This window comes from Miscanthus floridulus, chromosome 8 (genome assembly GCF_019320115.1).
Source record: "Miscanthus floridulus cultivar M001 chromosome 8, ASM1932011v1, whole genome shotgun sequence".
In the NCBI taxonomy this organism is placed as follows: Eukaryota; Viridiplantae; Streptophyta; class Magnoliopsida; order Poales; family Poaceae; genus Miscanthus; species Miscanthus floridulus.
This window is the reverse complement of record NC_089587.1, coordinates 29,571,894-29,585,482: the sequence shown is the minus strand read 5'-3', so window position 1 is coordinate 29,585,482 and position 13,589 is coordinate 29,571,894. Positions and strand designations below refer to the sequence as shown.

Here is a 13,589-nt window from a genome sequence, read left to right as displayed (position 1 = left end):
AAAATCATTAGTCTTCACTCTTCAGCATTAGTTGATGGTGTGGTATAGAAATTAAGCATAATAACTATCTAACTATAAGTAGGAATTAGTAAAAAAAAGTGTGACGGTAAATGGTGCTAACAACATGCTACAGCAAATTTTGTGGCTAGGTCTCGTTTTTTGAACCTAAGATCTGTTTTCACACACGTGTTTTACTGGGTTAAGACCGAATTTAGCCTGGTTCGCGAAATTGTTTTTGTGTTTTTTTATTGGGCTGTATTAGAACCATTACAGAAAGTTTTTTTTTGGGTCAAACAAAGGTGCAGTGCCGCCGCAGAATCACAACCAAGAAGCCGCAATATATATATATATATATATATATATATATATATATATATATATATATATATATATATATATATATATATATATATATATATAGAACTACTACTCTGTAGCTGGCTACAAAATAACTTATTCTGTAGCCACTTTGAGTTACGATAATTACTATATTAATTTACGAGATTATAGTAACTCCTTACTAAGTGGTTTAATATAACGTTATGGTAAATATCCCCATGTGTTATAGTAACCCAACTATCGTAAATATGTATTGACATTATGGTAAATTAGTATATAAAATTATAGTAAATGGAGGTGGCTATAGAATAACTTATTTTGTAGCCGGCTACTGAATAGCCTCTCCCTATATATATATATATATATATATATATATATATATATATATATATATATATATATATATATATATATATATATATATAATGTCTCAATTCAATTTCACAGGTGGGTCATGGGCGGTCGCAAGATTCATCCTCGTCATAGGGTGTTTGGCGTAATTCTCGCAGCCCACGATAGGTAATCCAATTAAATATAAGCAATATCTAACGAGGTCTAAATTTAAGTTATGGAGTAATTCTATAGTTTTAGAGCATTGTTTTAAATATATGCAAATAAATATTATTGCTTATAACTATTTTGCCCATAAAAAGTGGTATTCTATTTTATTGGGCTTGGACATGTTAGGGTTTTTCTCCTGTTGCAACACCAAGTCACCGACTATATTTTCTAGTTTTTTGAAATAAAAATATACCGATCCTTGTTTGGTTCCTTGATCACGATGGAAGCCGTCCCTTTTTCCCTTTGAACCAAATGCACTCTTTTTCCTTCGGGCCAAATCAAGAAAACAAATTCCCCGTGGGGCCGCAAATCCGTTAGGCTTCGTTTGGAAGCCGCGAACCGCGTGGATACCCCGGCCTTTTCCCTGGGCGAGAAGCCCCGCCTGGAACTCAGCCACGGGGCAGATTCCCCTGCATTTGGAAGCCCACGCGGAGGGGGATCTCAGCCCGAGCCCTGTCTTTTCCCCGGGTCGGCTCCTCCCGCACGCCTAGGTCCGGGCGGCTTTTCCCCCAGCAAGGCGACGCGCGCGACGAAAGCACCCCGCCGTCGCAAGCTGTCTTCGTCCCGACACTGCCTCCGCCGTCGCCGTCCTCAGCCCATCGACGCTGTGCTCGCCCCGCCGCGGTCAACTCCGTCCTCGCTTCCTGCCGCTGCCGCCATCCTCGAGCCCCGCCGTCGCCGTCACCGTCACCGTCACCGTCACCGTCACCTCGCCGTCGCCTCCATGGCCTTCCTCACCTCATCTCCGCTGCCTCTCCCTCGACATGCGACTGCCGCGGTCCCCCTCGCCGTCAACACGTGACCGCCGCCACCTCCATCTCAGCATCAATATCCATCCAGGTCAGCTCCAACATCCAGATCTAATGTATGGTGTGCAGTGTGCTGCTTCTTGATTCCTTGCATGCGAAATTCTACCTAGGCTGGTACATTCAGAAGTTATAAGTTTATTCGGTTTTGTTGGAACTAGCTAGTTCTGGGGTTTTGATCTAGGGCTGTTGGATGTTGGTGTCAGATTAAGAGATTCTTACACTGCCGGAAGTTACTATTACAGCGCCGTAGTAATTAGCTAACTTACTTTGTTTCGTTTCATATGCCTAACAGTTTTTAGTAACATTATTCTTAGTCTAGCTGTTAATTCAGTAGCTTGTAAGAATAATAATTCTGTTGGCAGATTGGAAACGATCAATAATAAGCTAGGAGTAGACTGCATTTCATCTCATTCATATTTTTGTAGATGAAATAATAAAAACAAATTGTAGCCGCTAGATCTACCAAGGATACACAAAGTCAACTCACCAAAAGATTGAGAGGGCATCATTCTTTACTTTGATCAAATTCAGCCATGGTACTTTCTCCCAAAATACATTATTTTTATGAAAAATACATGTTGTCTCTGGTGGAAAGATTGACGGTAGGAAGCTCTGTAATGCTGATGTTAGTGACACGATTGAATAATCGATTATTTTAAAAAAGGATGTACAGAGTGTGCACGCTGCTAAATATTTTTCAGTGTGCAAGCTGCTAAATTTCTGAGAATATAATAGTGGTATGAAGAGTTATGTGTTCCTGATTTTTTTTAGTATAATTTTGTTTCCAAGGATGTATGTCCCTTGCTCTCCAAAGAACCACTGGGAGTCGGAACTCCAACCTTGGTGAACTTGTGCATGATGTCCTAGTGCCCAACTCGCACTTTAGGTTGCTGGGTATCTTTCTTCCATACATGGTGCATCATCCATGGATTGATCCGTCTGACAGACTGAGTGTATATATCTACAAAAGTGCAAATGCATATGTTCTATTAATCTATATAATATAAATATAAATGGCTCCTCTTCTTTCTTGCTAGCTAGCTAAGAAACATGTTTTTTTATTGTCGAGGATGCTTTCATCGATGTGCAAAGAATACCTTGGTGGTATATGATGTCAATATGGCTTCTTGTTTTGTTTACTTGCTCAGATCTCCGCATTAACAGGACATATTAATTTAACAATGATTGATCACTATTCATTTTCAGCTTAATTAATAATATTATTTTTGTCTTGCGTGTTTAGTGTGATAGATTATACATGATAGATTAGTGAAAAGTGTGTAATACAAACATGTCTCCACCTCGCATTCAGCTATCTATGTAAGCAAAGGCATTGATACATTGATGTTCTGGACTCCTGGTAGCCAGTGGATCATGTATATAAAGGATGAATCGAGTTAAATAACCAAGCTAGAGTCTGTGCATCATGGTTAACTCCCTTGTGCTATCATCTGAAAAATTACCCTGAACAATGGCATTGTGTTGTAAAGATTTCATCATAATATGGTCCAAGTTCTGATATATCTAATTGCACTGCCTGGTTCAAGTTCTCTTTAACATTTTTTCTGTGTTCTGATATTGGATTGACATTTGTTGAATATCACATATGTGTAGACTGTCAATTTGCATGCCTTCCACTAACAATTTCTTACTAGTTTGCAGCATGCAGCATACCACAAGGTCATGAGCATATTGGCATTTGAAACTGGAGGTCCTAAAGACATGTGCAGTTGTTGAGAATAATTTGCAAATTTGTTTGTATAATATTAAAGTTTGTGCTACCTACTTAAGTTAGCATTGAATTAGGAACAAAGGTGCACATATTGGCTGAGATGATACTCATCAGTTTCTCAAGAAGATATTTAACAGTTATGGACGTTTGAGTCTCACACAATGTATGAAGTTTGATTAAGGAAATATATTTTAATTGTTATTTTTTAATCCTTTGTTTTTTGTTTTCAGAATATTTTTTGAGCTGTGTTTTTAGTGTTTATTTGGAGTTTGGGAACATTGTGCATGTGCAATTTATAGATATACAAGTTTGTACGTTCATCCTGGTTACTTCGGCCTGGCTTTCAAATGGCGACAGGGAAGGGGGAGCGGCTCCCGGGGATACGACCAGCCGCTTAAATCCCCGTCGAGGGTTTGCTACCCCGGGCAAATCTGGCCCGCGTCCCCAAACTAAGCCTTACGGTTCCGGGGGCGCGTCGTCACCAAGTTCCAATCAAAGCGCAACCTGCGCATATATATATATATATAGAGATGGATGGAATCCAACTCTTCTGGTCTGATCTAAGGATGGCAACGAGGATGTACCTGCCGGGTATCGTCGGAACGTTCTCTTTCCCGCTATGGAGAATTCATCCCGTCCCCGTTCCCGTTAACTGTTTCGGGTATAAATTCTTGTCCATCCCCATACCCGTCGGGCATCGGTCGGGTAACAGATAACCGACGGGTACTGCATAACCGATAAACAAGGACACTTAGGGTCGCAGCTTTGCAATCGGAGACGTTTCTTCTTCACCCGGGTACAAATGTCGGAGTCTCGAAGATGCCGAGGACAAGGAGCGAGGTTGCGAGGAGGACGAGCAAAGGTGACAGAGAGACCGAACTGAGGAAGCGAGGGGCACGAGCGCTCGTGAGGCAGACGTGCTTGTGCTGCTGGCGGAGATGGTGAGAAAAATTGAACTAGTGTTCCTAGAACACACAAACTATATACATGATTGTTCAGATTTGAGCCAAAATACATATATTGAGCTTCTTTGGGCTTAATACTCGCATGACAGCTCAAATAGTCGGGTTTCCCAACGGATAACGGGGACGGGTAAACAGGGAACGTTTCCGTACCCGCTATACCCGTCGGGGATGGATTCTTGCTCATTTAGATACCCGTGGGTAAAGATATGATCTCATCTCCGTCCCCAAATGGATCAAATACCCGTCGGGTATCGAGGCCGGTTGCCATCTTTAGTCTGATCTACAAAATCGAGTCAAAGACAAGGAAAACGATCGATCCACCAGCTGACCACCATGCCGGAATCCGAAGTGGCGCCGGCGCCGCCACGACCGTCCAAAAGGTCTCGGCACGCTCAAGAGGCGCGGGCGCCGGTGGTGCCGCCGTTTCTACCCAACGAAGTGATCTTCGAACACATTCTGGCGCGCGTCCCGGCCGCTGCCATCGTTCGCTTCCGGGCGCGGGCGGTCTGCCGAGAGTGTGCGTCGCGCTCACCTCCGATCACTTCGTCCGGGCGCACCAAGCCGTCAGAGCCGCTGCTGTCCAGCCGCCGCCGGAGATCGTTTTCTTCACGCCCACCGCCGCAGGCTCTACCACCAGTCCACCACGTCTTTCTACTCCTCAGTGCTTACGTCAACCGCACAGCGGAACGGCTCGTCAGCCCGTGAGCTCATGACCGTGGACGTGGACGACATGCGCGCCCTGTCTGTGCGCGCCGACGACCTGGTCATGTCTGGCACCAAGCCCTGCCGCGGGCTCACCCTCCTCTTCCAGCCCAGCGTGTCCGCGTACCACGTCTGCAACCTCTCCACGGGAGAGCACATCTCCCTACCCCCCTGCCCATGGGCTAGGAGAGTGATCCCTCACGGTCCCTACGTGCTCTCGAGCACCGGGCTCGGCTTCGACCCGGCGGCCAACGAGCACAAGGTGGTCAGGCTCTTCGAGGACCGGAACAAGCTGCCGCACTGCGAGGTGTACGGCCTAAAGTCCGACGGATGGCGCCCCTGCGCTGGACAAGTGCCGCCGCACGCTCCCAAGGGTCTCTGTAGCCGGCCCCCGGTGTTTGTGGACGGGTATTTCTACTTGCACATGTACTGGCACATGAACACTGCGATGAACTTTGATGACCCGAAAGCCAACTTGTTCGGAACGCCGGAGCCCACCATCCTGTCGCTCTCCGTGGATACCGAGCAGTTCGGGTGGATACACCCGCCGGAAGAACGGGCGCGCTACGCCTTCCATCTCGCCGACCTCGACGGCTTTCTGTGCGCCGTGGTGGACACTCGCCTCACCGTGGGACAGTACGAGCTCTGGACTTTGACGGCTGCCGGCTCGACGACGTCGCCGTGGTCGTTGCGCTGCCGCATCAGCTTGGCGAGCCTGCCCCAGCCGATGAGGGACGCCTTGCACGCTGGGTTCCGCATGCTCCCGCTCGGCTCCTCGCCCGGAGGAGAGATCCTTCTCGCCACGAGCCGCCACGAGGTGTACGCCTACCACCCTGAGAGCAACCGTGTTCACAGGGCGTTCTCCACGAACGACTTCATAGACGCCCTGACGCGCGAGTCGGAGCTGCTCCTCACCCCGTCTGCCGCCGCCCTGGGGCCGGTGATGATGTGGGCAGGCTGAAGATGAAGCCCGGCAACCGTATTGTTGCCAGGCAAGGAGGACGAGGACCTACGGACTGTCGTAGAGACGATGTCACTGTTATGGTCATGCGGATGTTCTGCTTTCATCAGCGTGCCTCCCTGGAGTCTAAGAGGCACGCGGCGCACACGAGCGACGTCGCAAGGAGCACCGCGCAGATGGTGAAGCCGTAGGCGGCAGAGGAGCTCGAGGTGGCGCCGGCCATGGCTCTTATGTGGGAGGAGGGGAGGAGCGCGCGGGAGTGCGGGGGAGGGAGGGAGAGAGGAGGCGCCGCTCGGCTAAGGAGGGAGAGTGAGAGGAAGAGAGATGGCAGTGCTGAACCCTAAATTCATGTATATATATATGAAGACGGCTATCGGGCCTCGCCTAGGCTTGTTGGGCCTCGGCTTTTTCAGAAGCGGGCCTTATAGTGTGCCCATCTTCGAAAATGGATTTATGAAGGTGGGTACCTTAAAACGATCGCCTCCGGAAATAGGCCATTTTTTTAGACGGTTGTCTTAAGGTGTCTGCCTCCATAAAATCATTTTTGGAGATGAGCATTTCTTGACCGTCTCCGTAAATAAAAATAACCGCCTTTATTAATCGGCCAGCAATTTTCGAGGTGGCTGGATTTTTTTTACCGTCTCGGTTAATAAAATGACACCGTCTTGCAAAATCATTTGTGTAAGAGCATCTCCAAGAGTTTGCTATCTTAACTTGGCATCCATATAATTTTGGCAAACAAGAAAAAATAGCCTCTAACAGTTTGGCAAAACAACTTGGCATCAATAGCAACTTGGTAAATCTTCCCTCCGCGCGCGCAAATATACGCGCGCGTATACGGCTTGGCATCCGGGGCTCTTCGTTTCTTAGCGGGGCTCTTCGTTCGCTTAGCGGGTCTCTTCGTTTTGTTAACGAGTTTTTTTATTTTACCAAGTCAAAAATACCAAACTCTTAGAGATGGATTATTTTTTTACTTGGCATATAATTTTAGGAGTTGGCAAATCACAAGATTTGCCAAGTAAAATTTGACAAACTCTTGGAGATGCTCTAATAGTGCAATACGCCCTAACATCTAGGGATGCAAGTAGGCTAGGCCACAAACTTACGTATAGATTTAGGTTGCCGCTTAATTAAGCGGCTCATAAAATTAAACCTATATACGAGTTTAGGGGCTAGCTCTTTTATATGATCCTAGTGACATTTTTTAGTTTTATTTTGAATAATTCATTATTTTATAATATTGATGCAGGCCTTCTCACATTGCTTTGTTACATACATGTACCGTATGTACGTGCATATTTGTTTATCTGTAGACTTGGATTTGCTTGAACCGTAGCCAACTGCAAGGAACCCTATCTATTGGACAAAACTTTATATTAACCACACCTCATCACTTCATCGGTACGTATATGTATGTTTCCTTGTGCATGGACGATGGATCAATGAATCAGTGAACAAACTATATGTTGTTTATTACTAATTTCTCTTTTTTCCCTTCGCTCACGGCCCAAACGAGCCAGCTCGAGCCAGTTACCGAGCCGAGTCGAGCTAGACTTTTGGCTTGTTTCCTTGTGCATGGACGATGGATCAATGAATCAGTGAACAAACTATATGTTGTTTATTACTAATTTCTTTTTTTTCCCTTCTGGCTCGCGGGTCAAACAAGCCAGCTCGAGCCAGTTACCGAGCCAAGTCGAGCTAGACTTTTGGCTCGTTAGCATAACGAGCCGAGCCGAGCCGAGCCAGCTTGTTATCCTACCGAGCCAAGCCGAGTTGGCTCGATATCCAGCCCTACCTAGGAAGCACATTAAACCCTACCGGGCTACCTAAAAACTCTCCTCAAAAACTCAAACCGCATAATGCTCGCCCCCGACAATAGATTGGAATTAAATCGTTTCTCTTAATGCAAAATGTAAATAAAAGGCATATCTCGATGTAGCTCTACACTTCAGAGACTAGCATAATAATGATTAATAAACGAGAGAATAATCTAACCTACCGAGCAAGCTCATGGTTTTTTTGAGACAATGTGCACTATGATCCAGCTCCTCCTCGTCAAGTTCGGGTGAAGTTGCTTCCGCAGACGTGTCTTCTACCTCAGTTGCTTCTGCTTCCACGCGATGGGTATCGCCGGCCGGCAAGAAGTACCACACGGGGCTCGACACGCCTCCGGTCGACACCACTGGCCACCGGCCGGAGGCTCCGGTTGCCATGCTGTAGACCACAGCCTCGCAGTCTCCCCCGCGCAGGCCGTCCCAGTAGTAAACGCTGTTGTCGCTCACACCCTCGCCGCGCACCACCGCTGCGTCGTTCAAGCCGACGAACAGAGCGTTACCTCGCAGATCCTTCGCCTCGACCACGCTCCAGCACGGGCTGCGTGGCCAGTTCCCGGGATCGAACCTCAGAACGAAGACGTCGCCTTCAAAGATGTGGATCCACCGCCGGACTCCTCCTGCCGGCGCGGCGACGGTCGCGTTGCCAGCGCCGGTGGGCCGCCTCCATACCTGGTAGAGCACGCCGTCGCAGAGCACCAGGTTCTTGGCTTCCGTGAACTTGGAGATCGTGTCGTACGGTGAAGGGAAGACAGCGGCGCCGCGGGGCAGTTTCGGCAGTGGGCCCACCTCCATGGGTGGCACTCGTCGGCGGCGGCAGGAGCGGCGGCAGCGGCGGCGGCTGAGGTGGAGCACGTGCACCTGGCCGTCCTTCGCCAGGCAGTATACCTTGCCGTCGTCGTCGCTGTACGCCACGTCGACTCACGACGTCCCTGTCCATGAGCAGGCCCGTGTCGTCGATGTGCGACCGGCCGTCGGACGCCCTCTGCACGGCGACCCTGTTGGGCCGGCACAGGCTCACCGCGATGAAGTCGAGCGGCGTGGGGGCTCGGCCAGAAGACGATCTTGGGCGCCGGCTCGTGCGTGGGCTCGTAAAGCTCCGGGCCCAGCGAGATCTCCTGGCCCGTGAACGTGTTGAACAGCAGGGGCCCCGCGCGTCACCTGTCGCGCGAGGCGCCAACGCAGCGGCAGCCCACGGCGCCGATCCCAGTCGGCCGGTGCAGGTCGCCGTGTAGGAGCCTGGCCCAACGCTATAGATGGCCATCTGGCACGGGCACTACGGACCGGCCTAGGCACGGCATTAAGAAGCACGGCCCGGCCCACTCCAATCGTGCCCGTGCCTGGCACGGCCCGGTTGTAGTGTCGTGCCTGGGCCGCAATGTTGGCCCGCAGTACCGGCCCAGGCACAGCATGGTTAAAGGCGAGGCACGGCTGCCTCCGAGCCGTTGATGTCCCTTCTCCGCACCTATCCACTGTTGGATTTGCCCGTTGGAAGGGAGGGGCATATAACCGGCCTCGCCTCTGTCGCCCCGTATCCACCCAAACCCTAATTCATTTTTCACCGACGCTCTCTGTCGATGTTTTACCACCGATAGCCTGCCATGGGGGTACCCGGGACAGTATGTTCGGGCTCCGGCGTGTGCTGAACTCGACGGTTAACGCAAGAGATAGTCGATTTATCCTAGTTCAGGCCCTCGATCGCGGATCGAGTAATAACCCTACGTCCAGTCGGCGTTAGCCTTTGCGTTGGATTGATTGTCAAGTGTTGTGTTGTACAATTGTTGTTCTCTTCGTCCAGGAGCCCTGCCCTCCTTTATATAGTCAGGAGGCCAGAGTCCTAGTCGGTTTATAATGAGAGTTACTAGTAGGATTACTGAATAGTACTACTACTAGGATTACAAGGGAAGAATTCTAGTTAGACTAGATCTTCTCTCTCCTTTATGGGGTATCCTGTGGGTCCCGTATCGACAAGTCCCCGAGCACTTCATGGTTGAGCTCTGAAAGTCTCGTTTTGCTCTTTCAGGTCTTGATGAGTAGTAACAAACGTCACCCGAGTGCTTTCTGGAGTAAAATCTTGTAGCGCTTCTTGGGACCTTCGAGTGGTGAGTGCTTTTTTGAAGAAAAAGTGTGTCCATCTGGTTGTAGCCCTCGAGCCTCTTGCTATTTGAAGAAAAAGGATCTTGTCTTGAAGTTGCTCTGTTTGTTCGTTGAAGTTTTATCAAAAAGAACTCGAATATGGCTCGTTCCGGGTTCTTTTTGTCGTAATGTCTTGAAGTGGTCTGCGTTGAGAAAGTCTTTTGGTGACGTGCGCTTTTTCGAAGAAAAAGTGCACTCACTGAGTGTAGCCCCCGAGCCTCTTGCTATTTGGAACAAAAAGTTGGAGGGTCTTGAATCTTTATGTTGTTTGAAAATTTATGTTCTGAAGTAGTTCCTGAGAGTTGGGTTATGTCATCATTTGAGTAGTTTTGCGGCAACTTTTCGAAGCAGCCCTTTAGTCTTGGATTAAACCATCATCCGAGTAGTTTCGCAGCATGCAGCCTCCGAGCGTATATCCTTGTTGTTTTGTTCAGGAAGAACTCGAATGCGAGGTCTTGGCGTATTCTTTGATAGTCTGTTGTTGTCAGAGGTAGTTGTATGGTGGTGGTTGAGTGTAAATGCCTTTTGTTTACGGGTTGTACTGTGCTGGTATATTCTTCTGAATATGCCCGTCTTCGAGTACTGTTCCCTCTCGCCTGAGTCATCCATTATTGAGTCCTGTTTTTTCACTGTGTCCTTTGTTAGGTTTATTTCGTTAGTACTCCTAGTCCATGTGCGCCGCTCCTTTGATCTATAAATACTGTCCCGGAGTGCTTGTTTTCATCCATTGGACATTCTGTTTAAACCTTCGTGGTCATGAACATGGTAGTTTGTGAAGTAGAGCAGCCCCTGGGCATATTTTGTAGTTCCTTTGCGTCTTGTCGTAGTTGAAGGAAGTCTTGTGATAGGGATTAGAGGTAGGCTAATCCCGCGACAGCATTGTGCCAGGATGTACGTGGCGGTAGTTGGAGGAAGTCTTGTGATGTGGGCTTCGTTCCTTCATCTGGCAGTTCTGGATTGATCCTCATCGCCTGTCTTGAGACTGTCCGGTGCAGATCAACACCATATCTAGCATCACATCGGTCTTGGGTAGACAGATGCCCGCCGGCCTTCTCTGCTCCATGTTGCCCTGCCGTGCTGCCGATTTCCGCCTTGGATGCACTGCGTCCGTCCTTTGAAGAAAACAGTGTAGCTGATGGTGGTTTGTCCTTTCGAGTAGCAATTTGGGACACGTAGTCGTTCCAGAGCCTAGCCGTGTCCGTGTTCCTCTTTGCTACTTTGCTTTTCGTGGTACCAAGTTCGTTGGGTCTTGTAAGATTTGTAATCTTCTATTTTTGAAGTCGCTTGTAATGGAACGAATCTTGTCTTCTGAGTTGTCTTTTACTTTTCTGCTGTGATCCCTGTTCGTTCATGAGATTACCGAGTTCTTTCTTAAATAATCGGGTTCCTTTGTTCCTTGTGAGGTAGCCCTTTCTTTCTTCTTGGTTCGACGAGTTGTTCTTGTAGCGATCTGATAGCCCTACCATGGTGTTGGACGGATAAGTCTGAAATCTGCCCGTTGATTTGTACCGTTGTGTGGATTTGTGCCCTCCGTCGTTTTAGCTGCGTCGGTAAATGGACCGTTGCGTTCTCACACTGTGTTTTAACGGGCCTTGTGGGCCGTTTTTTATTACTGAAAAATCTATTTAAAGATCTTTTATCTTCCTTTCCCTTGCTGCCCAGCTCTTGCCTTTAAACCCTAGCTTTCAGAAATCCGCCGCCGTCATCGTCGCTGTCACCCGAGCACCATCATCCTAGCTTCATCTTCCCTAGTGCCTTTTTACTTTTGCTAGTTCATGGGAAAGAAGAAAACCGTAAGCAAGTCCTAGGCGACCTTCGTGGACGAGGAGTTATCCCTTTCTTTGATCGAAAACCAGGAGTTCATGGCCATGAGGGCTGCTCAGAAGGTTTGGCTGGCTCCAACAACAAGCGAAGACCAGCTGCGCGAGCTCGTCAGCGACGGCTTGATCCAAAGCAAAGTCATCGCTGAATGGAGAGTTCTAGGCGAGCATCGGGTTCCAGCTCCAGGTCCTGGTGAGATTGTCCTCTTCGTTTCCTTTGTCCGCGCCGAACTTTGCCTTCCTGCTTCCGCCTTCCTTCATCAGTTTCTTGATTATTTCAGGGTTAGTCTGAACCATCTAACCCCTAATGCCATTCTCCATCTTTCTGTTTTCGTTCATCTTTGTGAAGCTTTCCTTGGAATCCCTCCTTCTCTATCTCTTTTTTGCTTTTTCTTTCGTCTGAAACCTCAACCCCGCCGTGAAGAAACCAGCGTTCTTGGCGGTTGCGGGATTCAGTTTCGCCAGGGTCTCAAGATTAAGTTTTTTAACTATGACCTGGTCGATTCTATAAAAGATTGGCGTGCCGAGTGGTTTTACGCTGCCAATTTGATCCCTTCCCTTGTCGTCCACTCTGGATCTGGTCCTGTGGTGAATGACCGATGGGACAAGAAACTTGAGTCACCTGCTGAGATTCAAGTGATCCAGCCACTCCTTGATAGGATTAGTATGCTGAAACATCAGGGTTTGACCGGCTTTGGTATTGTTTCAAGCTTTCTTCGTCGCCGGGTTCAGCCTTTGAAAGAGCGGGAGCACCTTGGCTTCGAGTATTCTAGGGCCGAGGATCCTTCACGCATGGTCCCAGCTCTTGAGCTGACCGGTGAGGAGGTACTCGAGCGTCTCCAGAAGATGCTGAAAGGAGTGAGCGTCATTCCTCCTGCTGTCTCCGAGTTCTCAACCAACAACCCGCCCCCAGCTGTGAGTTGTCTATCCCTTTGTTTGAGTACTTTATGTACTCTTGCTGCATCCGTTTTTACTTAGCTTTTCTTTGTCTCGGTGTTTTATCCTTTTTCGTAGGAGCTTGGGCGGAACTTTGTCGACCCGATCCCTCTTGATGTTCTCCCCGCCGTGGCGGAGACTGGGGATAAACTTGCTGGAACTTCTGCAACTAGTAAGTCCCAAACCTCTACAGCCCTTCCTGGGGTTTCTTCCGGATTTGTTGATGTATATGAAGAATATGTTCCTCGTCTAGTCCCTCGCGGTCCTCGTAGTGTCCCAAAGAGGGGGCGAACAGATGGGTCTTCATCTGGCCTGCCTGTCTCCAAGAAGCCTCGCAAACCAAGTACTCCCTTAGGTACTCTAGTTGTTGCTAGCATGCTCTTAGGTGAGCACATTTAATACTCTTTGTTCCTTTGTTTTCCTGTTTCTCTCTTGAACCGAGTACTTTTTATTCTTTTTTTCAGCAGGTGCTCTGGTTTCCTTGGCTGAGGGAGATGAGGATGATGAAGCACCCCTCATCATGCGGCGGTGAGTTGTTTTTTATATTCCTATTGCATTGAATTTTTCTTCTTTATCTTGACTTTTAGTCTTGAACTTTTTGAAGTAATCGAACGTCGGGTGTGAGTTCTTCTGAGGCTCCCGCGCCGACTTCTTCTGAAGCTCCGGTGCCGAGTTCTTTGGTAGCCTCGGTACCGATCTCTACTGCTCCTCTAGTGCATAGTTCTTCCACGGCTCCAGCCCCGGCTTCTTCCACAGCTCCGTTGTCGGCTATCCCGCTCCCGTCGTCGGGTGGCGG

General features: G+C 48.5%; 2 pseudogenes; one reads left to right on the top strand and one right to left on the bottom strand.

The window, feature by feature from the left end:
- Nucleotides 1–4,739: 4,739 nt before the first annotated feature.
- On the top strand, nucleotides 4,740–6,069 carry LOC136468781 (uncharacterized; annotated as a pseudogene).
- A 106-nt stretch (nucleotides 6,070–6,175) lies between these two features.
- Nucleotides 6,176–9,313, bottom strand: LOC136468780 (uncharacterized; annotated as a pseudogene).
- Between the last annotated feature and the right edge of the window lie 4,276 nt (nucleotides 9,314–13,589).